Source organism: Lynx rufus, unplaced genomic scaffold (assembly GCF_022079265.1).
Source record: "Lynx rufus isolate CCGP_SWC_20201006 ecotype Redwood Valley unplaced genomic scaffold, mLynRuf1.p SCAF_6, whole genome shotgun sequence".
Lineage (NCBI taxonomy): Eukaryota > Metazoa > Chordata > Mammalia > Carnivora > Felidae > Lynx > Lynx rufus.
Window position 1 is genome coordinate 16036094 of NW_025814878.1, and position 12481 is coordinate 16048574.

General features: G+C 42.4%; 2 protein-coding genes across 2 annotated transcripts in view; one reads left to right on the top strand and one right to left on the bottom strand.

The window, feature by feature from the left end:
- The window catches only part of UTRN (utrophin), a 574142-nt gene extending 573818 nt beyond the window's left edge, over nucleotides 1–324 (bottom strand). Inside the window, exon 1 of the mRNA XM_047102476.1 lies at nucleotides 198–324. The gene's annotated coding sequence lies outside the window, so the exon portion shown is untranslated. The remainder of the gene's footprint in view (nucleotides 1–197) is intronic.
- The window catches only part of LOC124528717 (proline-rich proteoglycan 2-like), an 85560-nt gene extending 83014 nt beyond the window's left edge, over nucleotides 1–2546 (top strand). Inside the window, exon 2 of the transcript XR_006966222.1 lies at nucleotides 2272–2546. The gene's annotated coding sequence lies outside the window, so the exon portion shown is untranslated. The remainder of the gene's footprint in view (nucleotides 1–2271) is intronic.
- The last annotated feature ends 9935 nt before the right edge of the window (nucleotides 2547–12481 follow it).

The following is a 12481-nucleotide window of genomic DNA, read 5'->3' on the forward strand; positions in this document are numbered from 1 at the left end:
GGCTTGTCCTCTCACTTCCTTTACCAGGACGGCCATTGCATTCCCCGCGCCACCCCAGGACCTCGAAACTACCACAGAGCCACGGCTCGGGAGCCTGGGAACCGAGGACGGTCAGGCAGCCACGCCCTTGCTCCTGCAGTGCGGGCGGCACTCTTTGCCCGAGAACTTCTATCAGCCTAGAGACTGCGCAGACTCACCTGTGTGGGACCTCACCGACTGGCTCTTCACCGGCTAGGTCACATTGTGAGAAACGCATTGTCCCGCTACCTCCTGGAATTCCTGTGAGCCCCCCCGGGGACATTGCCGTGACCTGGGGAGGCTCTCCCCCAGCCTCTGAGTCCCAGTCGAGAACACTGACTGCCCCTGAGAGGCCCCGAGGGTAACGACTGGTGGAACTGCCCCCTCCGCACTTTGCCACATAACCCTTGGCATTGCTCTAAGCTCTTTACGTATATTATCTAGTTTGATTTAAAACAAAAACCAAAAACAACTCTATATGGCAAGCGTTTATATCACCATTTTCAAGTTGAGAGGCCCAGTTACAAACTCATTCCAATGGAAGAGGCCTCCTAGACTTACAGCCTGCACCTCAAGGGCATTACAGAGATTTCTTACCACCAATCTAGCCATCAAATCCTCCACGATCTTCTGGAACATGGCAATATACTATCTGAATGATATTTTCATTCAACCCCAGACTTAGCCTCCCAATGGCCTCTAGTATAAAACCGTTCTGAACTGTTTTCATTACAGGGTACCCCTTAGCAGTGCCTCTTCTGCAGCCTCAAGACTGTATTAAATTTCTGTGGCCACTGTTTAAGGATGGGCCTGGAACACAAGTTAGTCTAGTCAGAGTTACAGATCACTCAGAGCTATTGGAGAAGAGAAAATTTCAGTCTGTGGTGGGACACACGGTATTTTTCCAAAGAGGACCACGACAGTACCTCCCATCCCACGTGTTATTTTATCTTCCTCCACTGTGATTTTGACACCCGTACCATCAATACATGGAGTCTGTGTTCTTCCTCGCTAAATCAGGGAAGCCTTGTGTCTGTGGCAGACAGATGCTACGTGACTTCTGAGGTCATTCACCTTGTTCTCTTATGATGCTTGCTCTGGGAACCCAGCCGCCATACTGTGACAAAGCCCAAGTAGCCACATGTAGTTTTTCCAGCCAACAGCCCCAACCAACGGTCAATATTAATTGCTGCAAATAGAAGCGAGCGAGCTTTCAGTTGATTCCAGCACCTAACCATCAAGTGACCTCGCCATTGAATCTTCCCAGCTAAGCACTGAGATCACGGAGCAGGAACAAACTATCCCTACTGTATCCTTTCCCAATTTCTGACTCACAAAATCTATGGGCAGAATAAAAATGTTACTGTTTAAGTGTGGGGTTTTTTTTCTTTTAATGAATAGTTAATAGTTAATAATTAATAGTTAATAAAAATAGTTAATAGTTAATAAATAGTTAATAAAAAGCCTGAGACTAATAAACTGGAATACTGTTATGGAGCACTACACAGAGATAGGCTGTCTGGGAATAAAGCCAACACAAGAAAGCAGAATCCCGAGATGAGGAGCCCAAGGTGTGAGTCCATCATTGAAGTCCTTTCCTACCCCCTTACTGGAAACTAGATTCTGGGCTGTGCTGCCCCTTTGCCAAATTGACATCCTACATGGGGCTCTCTGGGTAGAGGACAAGTTCCATTCCCCAAATCCTAGCCACAAGGGAGGTTAAGAAGGAAAGTTCTAGCTTCTACCTTAGGAAGCAAGTCTTAAAATGGAGGAAATTCCCCAAACATGAGAAGGGTGTTCAAAAGATGCTGGCATCTGCAAGGCATGACAAATACCCACTTGAGCGTTGGAACAAAATGTGAAAAGCAATATGCAGTGATGTCTGTAATAACTGAATATTAGAGAGCAAGTGACAATATTAAGGCAAATTTTGCAACACTGAAGTGGCTTCATGTTCAGGAAATTGCATTTGACATACTTCTTATGGGCAAATGTTTCACTGTGCGTGTGTTTATTTATGCCATGATATTCTTAACGTGTTTTTTGATGATTCAAAAATCATGTTCACAAATGTTTCGACACTCCTCCCTTCAAGAGATGGAGCTTAAGTCCCTTCCCTTTCAGTGTGGGCTGAATCTACCGACTCGTTTCTAACAAATAGAATAAAACAGAAGAGGTTTTATATGCAACCTCAGAGACTAGGTCATCAAAAGTCACTGCTGCTGTTGTCTTGGTTTCTTTCTCTTGGATCAGTCCCTTTGGAGGAAACCAGCTGTCGTGTCATGAGCCGCCCTTTGAAAGGCAGCAGCAAGCAAGGTACTGAAGTCCCACACGAGTGAGCTTGGAAATGGATACCCCCACCCAGTCGAACCTTGCGATAACTGCAGTCCTGCCAACATCTTGACTACAACTTTATGAGAGACCCTGAACCAGAACCACCAGCCAAGCCCTCATTTCCTGACCCTCGGAAACTGTAAGATAATAAATATTTATTGCTTTCAGCAGCTACATTTTATGTTATTTTTATGCAGGTACAGATGACTAATAGACCACCCAAAGTTAGTTTTTCTGGCTTTGATGACGTATTCATGAGCATATATTTTGTTTTTACATAGATACTGTAAAAGAATAATCTTGCTGACCCCTATGCAAACACTGCAGTTGGAGTTCCTTTTCCCATTTGTTCTTAACCTCTTGCATGGGATCACCCGTACTTGCCAAGGGCACTCATTTACTTTCCCTTTTCCCCAGAGTCCTGACATGTGGCTTCTACTCTTACTTCTCTCTTTCTATTTCTCTTTTCAGAATGAAGATATCATGCCTAAAACAGACTCACATTGTAAAAGTTAAAGTTAAAACCCCTTTCCACAACCTTTGAAATCCCAGTCATACTAAGTTGGCACCCCTTGTCCCTTGACGATGCTAAGCCATTTTCTGTCTCTCTCCTGCCTTTCCCATGCTGCTTTTATCTGCCTTATTCTCCTCCATGGCTCCACATAACTCCTCCCTTCCCACCGCACATATAATTGTAAAGTGAAATGAGTAAGTATAAGTTAGACTTACCTGCAAACATGAGTGTACAAAATTTGGGAAGTTCCAAATTAGACTTTAAAAGCATCCTTCTCACCCTGTCTGATCTTGTTTATTATAATGAAAACTAAGGTGTGTTTTTAGGAATAGATTATTCTTGGTGACAAGATTTTCTGTTTTTTTTTTTTTAATGTTTATTTATTTTTGAGAGAGAGAGACAGAGACAGAGACAGAGACAGAGTGGGAGCGGAGGAGGGGCAGAGAGAGAGGGAGATACAGAATCTGAAGAAGGTTCCAGGCTCTGAGGTGTCAACACAGGAGCCCGATGCAGGGCTTGAACTCAGGAGCCCTGAGACCATGACCTGAACTGAAGTCAGACACTTGACCAACTGAGCCACCCAGGCATCCCCAGGATTTTCTAAGTACTCATACATTTAAATTTTTGCCTCAAATCTCATGAAATACAGTACACATATATTCTATACAGTAAGCAGAATATAAAATAGCTTTTTTTGGGGGGGGGGCGCCTGGGGGACTCAGTCGGTTGAGCGTCCGACTTCGGCTCAGGTCACGATCTTGCGGTCCGTGAGTTCGAGCCCCACGTCGGGCTCTGTGCTGACAGCTCAGAGCCTGGAGCCTGCTTCGGATTCTGTGTCCCCTCTCTCTCTCTGCCCCTCCGCTGTTCATGCTCTGTCTCTCTCTGTCTCAAAAACAAATAAAACATTTAAAAAAAATAGCTTTTTTTTTTGTCCATAAGCAAGTGTTGTCATTATGACAGCAACAATTTATCTGAGTCTTAGATAAAACAAGAATTAGCAGGACATCATAACGTAAAGGTACTGTTTAGACTGTGGAATCAATAGACCTAGTTCAAATTCTAATTTTTTCTTAGCTATGTAGGCAAAATACTTAACCTCATCAAGTCTTAGTTTCCTCACCTGTAAAATGAGAATAATAATGCCTACTTCAAGAAATGTGAGAATTCAGTGAATTAACATATGCAAAATATCTAGCAGTGTGATTGGCCAGAGGTAGGCTCCTGGGGTATGGTAGTCAATATTTGTTACTTTTTGAACAGCCATTCCCATTTTGAATTCAGGCAAGGTAGACATTGCCCCCATCCCAGGGGACAAATTATTATTTGTCAATTATTATTTGTCAAATTATTATTTGTCATCCATTACACCAAGAATGAATCTGGAACAGGGTGAGGGGGAGAGTGGGTAAGTGATCCAGTTCTGGCCAATGAGAGATAAGAAAAGTTGCTTGGGAGTTCTGAAAAAGATGCTCTTTCTGGATAAAAAAACACGAAGGTTGGGAAGTGAAAACTTGTGCTATTTCTTCCCTTTGCCTCTGTGCCTTCAATGAGATGGTGTGAAGGTGAAATTATTGGAGCTGCGGTAGCCACTCTGTGACCATGAGGAGACAAGCCTAGGGATAAGCAGCTAATGCCCAAAGATGTCAGAGGGACAAATTAGGAAGCAACCTTGCCCTTAAAGACCTTATGAGCCACAGCCAACCAGAAATCTGCTTCTTATACAAGAAAATTAACATGTCTTTAAATATAAGCCAGTGGTTCTCAGAGTCAGAACCACCTGGGAACTTGTTGGAAATGCAAATTCTGGAGCCTCACCCCAACTTCTCCTTGAATGCACACCTGAATCGGGTAATCTGAGGCAGGCTAGGGTTTTAGTGTCTCCTTTATCACAGTAGGGTTTCTGCCAAAGCATCCCTGAAGGCTCACACAGTATGTGTGTGATGGATGAAGGGCTCCACGGTTTTCCCTGGAAGTCACTTCCTCAATTGATTCCCCACCATCGGCTTGATTTCTTATCATTTACCTCTTTCTCTTAAGTAAGTCGTTCTCCTGAGGGTGTACTTGCTGTATTCCTGTATTTAAAAAGGTGTATAAATTAATTGTGTGGAAACCTACAGCTGCCTTCTCCTAAGGTGTGTCGTCCTTAATAGAATCTTTACTTTGACTTTACCAGAAATCTCTCACTTCCTAGCATCATGCTAACACCCTTTTATTTCGACATCAGTTGAATGCTTCAACGTCCAGGTTACTTCTTCTTTTTTTAAAGTTTATTAATTTATTTTGAAAGACAGTGTGGGGGAGGGGCAGAGAGAGGGAGAGGGAGAATCCCAAGCTGCACACTCAGCACAGAGCCCAACATGGGGCTTGAGCTCATGAACCATGAGGTATGACCAGAGCCAAAACCGAGTCAAATGCTTAACTGACTGAACCACTCAGGCGCCCCTCCAGGTTACTTCTGAACACATCCTTTTTTTTTCCTTTTATTTCTTTTATTTTCTTTTGTCTTATTTCATTTTATGTTTTATTGAAGTATAATTAACATGCAGTGATATTAGCTGAATAATGAGTCAACAATTCTATACGTAACTCAGTGCTCATCATGATAGGCGTACTCTTAATCTCTTTCATCTATTCCACCCGTTCCCCCATCCACCACCCCTCTGGCAGCTACCAGTTAGTCCTCCGTATTTTAAGAATCTGCTTTTTTGTTCGTCTCTTTTTAAATTTCTTTGTTCATTTGTTTTGTTTCTTAAATGCCACATATAAGTGAAATCATACGGTATTTATCTTCCTCTGACTTACTTCCTTTAGCATTATACCTCTAGATCCATCCACGCTGTTGCAAACGGCAAGATCTCATTCTCTTTTATGGCTGAGCAATATTGCATTGTATATATACTACATCTTTATCCATTCATCTGTGGGTTGCTTCTATATCCTGGCTATTGTAAATCACGCTGCAATAAACATAGGGGTGCATGTATCTTTTCAAATTAGTGTTTTCATATTCTTTGGGTAAATACCCAGTAGTAGAATTACTGGATCTTATGGAAATTCTATTTTTAATTTTTTGAGGAAGCTCTAAACTGTTTTCCACAGTGGCGTACCAGTTTACATTCCCACCAACAGCACACAAGAGTTCCTTTTTCTTCACATCCTTGCCGACACTTCATTTATTATCTTCTTGATTTTGGCCATTCTGACAGGTGTGAAGGGATATGTCATTGTGATTTGGATTTGCATTTCTCTGATGATTAGTGATATTGAGCAACTTTTCATGCGTCTGTTGACCATTTGTATGTTTTCTTTGGAAAAATGTCTATTCAGTTCTTCTGCTCATTCTTCATTAGATTATTTGAGTTATTTGGCATTAAGTTGTAGACGTTCTTTATATATTTTGGATATTAGCCCCTTATTGAATATGTCATTTCCAAATATCTTCTCCCATTCAGCAGATTGCCTTGTCATTTTGTTGGTGGTTTCCTTCACTATGCAAAGGCTTTTAATTTTGGTATAGTCACAATAGTTGAATTTTGCTTTGGTTTCCCTGCCCGAAAAGACGTATCTAGAAAAGTGTCTCCACGGCTAATGTCAGAGAAATGATAGCCTATGTTTTCTTCTAGGAGTTTTATAAATTCAGGTCTCACATTTGGACCTTTAATCCATTTTGAGTTTACTTTTTGTGTGTGGTGTGAGAAAGTGGTCCAGTTTTAGTCTTTTGCATGTAGTTGTCCGGCTTTACCGGCACTATTTGTTGAACAGACTGTCTTTTTCCCATTGCCTACTCTTGCCTCCTTTGTCATAGATTAATTGACCAAATATTCGTGGGTTTATTTCTGGGCTTTTTATTCTGTTCCACTGATCTATGTGTCTGTTTTTGTGCCAGTGCCAAACCGTTTTGATTGCATACCATTGTCCTAATACCCTTTAAGTTGAGTTAGATGCTTCAACATCCAGTTTACTTTTAAACCCATTCTTTGTCTCAATTAGATTATTAAGAAATAGAGATTTTCATTATTATTTAAATTAGTGATCATAAAATGTTATCACTAAACGCCATCAGCACTAGGATATTTTTCTCATCTAAAGGTAAGAATGAAAAGCCATCTGTTTGCTTACATTGGGGATTACCAAATACTTTCTGAACAGTTTTAGATACCTAAGCCTGATATTCTTCTGGATTCCAAAGAACAGACTGGCTGTGCAGGTGTGAAGTCAACCCCAAAATTGACTCTCTCCCAAAATTGTTTTTGGTGAGGCTTTTTCGGACAGCTCTGGGTCAAAGTTACCACAAAGACATGTGAGTTGACAGGGAACATGGCACAAGGAGCAGGGGGAAAGGAGCTTGTGTCGGCTGTACCTCCTATTTCCCAGTGAACCGGAAGTCAACTACTGAGAAGTCTCTGGGGGAATTTTGCCAAAGACTCGTATCTTGCTTTCAGTGGGGCTCTTTACTCCCTCTCCTCTTTTGCACCTCATCTTTTGTTTTCCAACTTTATTATTAGAGACAAATTTTGTTTTAGGGAGTGGTGTCTCAACCTCATGTCATTATGAGAAGCACTTTACATGTGTTACCTCATTTAATTCATTTTATCTAATGTCCCCATTCCTAGTTTAGTTCTTCATTCTTTACGTGTTCAGCCTCTATCTTGTTTGCCTTCCAGTGGCTTTATTTTATATTTCCTTTAAATTTTTTTTTTTCAACGTTTATTTATTTTTCGGACAGAGAGAGACAGAGCATGAACGGGGGAGGGGCAGAGAGAGAGGGAGACACAGAATCGGAAACAGGCTCCAGGCTCTGAGCCATCAGCCCAGAGCCTGACGCGGGGCTCGAACTCCCGGACCGCGAGATCGTGACCTGGCTGAAATCGGACGCTTAACCGACTGCGCCACCCAGGCGCCCCTACTTTAAAAAATATTATTATTTTTCCATCCTTTAGAATTTATAGTTATTTCTAGTTTAGTTGAGAATTGTTTTTACAGCTGTGTTCATGTTTTTATTTTACTTTACATATTGTAGCTTCTCATTTTTGTTTTGTAATTAAATGTGATCATTGGATCTTCTAACAGATTGTTTTAATTACATTTGTATTTTAACCCTTATATTTTAATTTCGACATTTTCGTTTATTTTTCTCTCTTTCTTGTGTTATTTTACTTCAAATTTTTCACTGTCCTTAGGAATATTTATTTTCCTTTGCGTTTTTGGCTAGTAAGAAATATGGCCTCGGGAAGAGGCAGTGAAGAAAGAAAGGACACATCCTCAGTCTCCATGGGCTTCACATCAAGGAGAGGGACAATCTTACAAAAGGCAGGGTCTTCCAGCAGCTGCTCAGGATGAGGGCTCAGACTAGATTGGTTAGACATTACAGGACAGAACAAGCTTAGAAAGTGTTCAACAACGGTACATCCGAAATATACATAACATATGTGTTGGGTGACCATATAATTTGTCATCCAAACCCAGACACTTGTGAAAATGAAAGAAGGAGCCATTAAAGATGATGCTGGGGGGCGGGGGGCCTGTGTCGCTCAGTCAGTTAAGTGTCCGACTCTTGATTTCAACTCCAGTCATGATTTCATGGTTAGTAAATTCGAGCCCTACGTTGGGCTCTGTGCTGACAGTGTGGAGCCTGCTTGGGATTCTCTTTCTCTTGCCCCTCTACCCTTCTTCTGCACTCTTTCTCTCAAAATTAAATAAATAAACTTATTAAAAAAAAAACAAAACAGAAACATGATACTGGGACACCAGGCCTGCAGAAGCTATCCTGAGTAGCTGACATATGTAAAAGAAATATGTGTGAAAGTTCAAACCAAAATAATTAATATCAGCTCTGCACCTGATAGATATTTACTGAAAGATCAACCACATTAATATGAGAAATTATACCAGTTTAAATGTAAATAAAAATCTAGGGATGTCTGGGTGGATGAGTCGGTTAAGCTTTCAACTCGTGATTTGGGCTTAGGTTATGATCTTAGAGTTCATGAGACCAAACCCTGTGACAGGCTCTGTGCTGATGGCATCGAGCCTGCTTGGGAATCTATACTCTCTCTACCCCTCTTTTGCTCTCTCTCTCCAAAAATTAAATAAATAAACTTTAAAAAACTGTAAACCAAAGAAACAGTTCCTGATATGCGAAACACTTTCTTGCTGGGTCAATTAAGAAAGTCCAGACAGGGGCGCCTGGGTGGCGCAGTCGGTTAAGCGTCCGACTTCAGCCAGGTCACCATCTCGCGGTCCGTGAGTTCGAGCCCCGCGTCGGGCTCTGGGCTGATGGCTCAGAGCCTGGAGCCTGTTTCCAATTCTGTGTCTCCCTCTCTCTCTGCCCCTCCCCCGTTCATGCTCTGTCTCTCTCTGTCCCAAAAATAAATAAACGTTGAAAAAAAAATTTAAAAAAAAAAAAAAAAAAGAAAGTCCAGACAGGAAATTGTAGCAGCTTTAACACCATGCCTCAAGTATCCGGTGCACATTTTGGATTACACTAACCACAAAATAGCCCACAAATACTAATCTCTCTTTCCTCCTCTTCTTAGTACTGGCAACAATTTAAATTTCATTTCACTGGGTTGTGAACAGTGAAGGTGATCCTGATGTTTGCCTCTGGATCTGGGAGGATAACGATCCCATTAGCTGAAGAAGGCCCACAGGAAGAAGAACAGAAGGCAGAGTCTGAGGAACCCGTGGGACATCCACGAAGAGAGGGCAAGTAGACAATAAGATATTAAAATCTGGAGCTCAGGTGACAGATCTAGACTAACGGTACAGATGATTGAGTGAATGGCTTTGGCAAATGGCCCAGGGTCACGTGGTGCAGGATGGACTTGCGGGCAAAGGTGGGGCCCCACGAAGATGCTCCTGTCCTCTTGCACCACCCCATAGTGTAGTCTGCAGGATGCATCGGATACAGTATGAGCCGAGCCCTACTGCACACACATACACACACACACACACACACACACTCAAACACAATACTTTTCAAAGGTGAGAATGAGAGCGGTCTGGCAAGCAAGAGAACAAGAATCTAGCTTGGGTGCCAGCTGCTGGGGGTGGTGGTGCGGGGGCCAGGGGAGTTGCCTGCTCACGCCAACAGCACTGGGGTCCCTTGGGTCAGGTTGAGCCTGTGCACTTGCTCCTTGTTAGACAAATTAAAGGGAGCTGCTGGAGCCACCGGTGGTCAGTCTTCTCTCCAGAAGGTTTGGAAATTATTACCGTAAGATAGCAAAACCTTGGGATGGATGAGACAACCCCCAAAGAATGTACAGAGAAGAGAGTCTCAAGGGCAGAATTCTTGGCCATTTCACATGTCAGCGTGTGGGCTAACTCAGCTGACCCAGTATCCTGAGACATACGAAGTAACTGTGTTTTTGTGCTACCAGGCACTGGGGAGCAATAACTTCCCTCCCCCTTTTCCTCAGTTGCCTTAACCACAGGGATGATTTATTAGAGCTGTGTGGTGGGCAGGTGCAGGGGTGGAGAAGGCCAATACCGTCAAGCAGCCCACATGGGGCGTGTGGCCTTTGGCAAATTGTTGCCTCTTTCTCTTGTCAAAGAAATCAAAGGGGTTGGTAATATAAATCTAAATGCATGAATTTTCCCTTTCATTTCTGCAATACAGTTGAAGGAGGTAACTCAGTTGTTCAGTTGCTACGTGACGTACCTTTAATTCTATGAGTTTTCATCTGAGGCATAAACTGCAAGTATCAACTTTAAGACTCTGTGAAAATTTGGGGCGCCTGGATGGCTCAGTCGGCTAAGTGTCTGACTCTTGCTTTTGGCTCAGGTAATGATCTCATGTTTGGTGAGTTCGAGCCCCACGGTGGGGTCTGCGCTGACAGTGCTTGGGATTCTCTGTCTCCCTCCCTCACTGCCCCTCCCCTCCCCCCCCCACTCTCTCTGTCTCTCTCAAAACAAATAAATAAAACTTAAAAGAAAAGATATAATCTTTAAAAAAAAAAGAGATACTTTGTGAAAGTTTTGAAAATGGAAATATATGTTTCAATGTTTCTTCTGAGTAAAATAGTAGACCAAACGAAGAAACAATAGGCTAAATGGCTTTAATAGTATCCTTCTGTTTTATTTTTTGTTAAAGAATAATGCAAGAGTAAGATGAAGACAGGGTTGGCACTTTTATTCTATCAAACTGTGAGAATGGGCTTTTCATTTTATTTTATTTTTTTATTTTTATTTTTTGTTAACGTTTATTCACTTTTTGAGAGACAGAGACAGAGTGTGAGCAGGGCAGGGGGCAGAGAGAGAGGGAGACACAGAATTGGAAGCAGGCTCCAGGCTCTGAGCTGTCAGCACAGAGCCCGATGCGGGGCTTGAACTCACGGACTGCAAGACCTGAGCCGAAGTCGGATGCTTAAGCGACTGAGCCACCCAGGCACCCCGAGAATGGGCTTTTTGTAAAAAAGAAAAAAGGAACAGGAAAAGAAATTAATATGCAAATGAATATAAAGGCTTTGAATTATCAAAAATCTGCAAAGACTTTTAGGTGTTAAGACAAATTTCTGAAATTTTCATCCCATTTATCACATTGAAGTTAAGCCCAAACAAATTATATTAGAGGGTACCATAATACACAATTTTACCATGATATACTCACCAGGCATACACAGAGGGAAAAAAAGGAAAGCCTACCAACCTCCAGTTTTAACCACTGCCAGCCAAGCAAGTCCTTGATGCAGAATTTCTCTTTGTTAGCACATCGGTGAAAGTGAATTGGGTTAGTTCACAGGAAAGTCTACTGTTAGTATTTGCAGCCTCCCCCGTCTAACTTTTGGTCCCCTTCTGACATGTCTGCTAATTCCATTCTGCACTTCTGGATGTCCAGGGTTAACTTGCTTTCTGACCGATCTTCCATCTAGACAGAGGTCATCCTTTCTCCCTTTCTTTTTATTTTAAATGTAAAACTCATTCACACTACTAGATTATTCCTTCCAAAAATATGTCCCGTAAGCCTCTTGTTTTCTTATCAAGGAGGAAAAGGTTGCTCATCACCACATTCCCAACGTCCAGTGTGTTCAGCCAGTCCATTTTTATGTAGCACTGAAACTCTTCACGGTGTGAAGAGAGGCAACTTTTGCTAATTAAGCTTTGTGGAAATGAGAGAACCCTTTGCAGCGCGCCGTCCAGTATTGATCATGGCCAATGCAGGGTGTCAAACACAAGAAGTTTCCCTCGTGATGAGTCTGTAACATTAAGAGAACGGGCACTTTCATTTCCCAGACAGTTTTTACTCTCTCCTGGAAGAGTGCATGTTTTAACATCTGCCCCTGAGTCCCACTTCTTGTTTGACAGGTTTCTTCCATGAACCGGATTACAAAATGAGATGAAGATTACGAAGAGAAACGCTGTTACCTCATCGCTGCCCTTTTAAGGGTGCGTTAGACCAGGGTAAACCGCAGAGCAGGGCCAAAGAATGAGCCAGTTGAACATTCCTAGCGGCAAGAGAAATTCCTCTCTTTGTCACATGGTGGTTAAATAATTTCCTTTTATCTAGGGGTGGCATTCCTTGTATATCCTCTCTACCCCTGGAGACTCTCTTCTTGATTGGTCCCCAACTGTATTTGGAAAGAGCTCGAGCACCAGCGGCTGTCGGCTGGAAGGCAC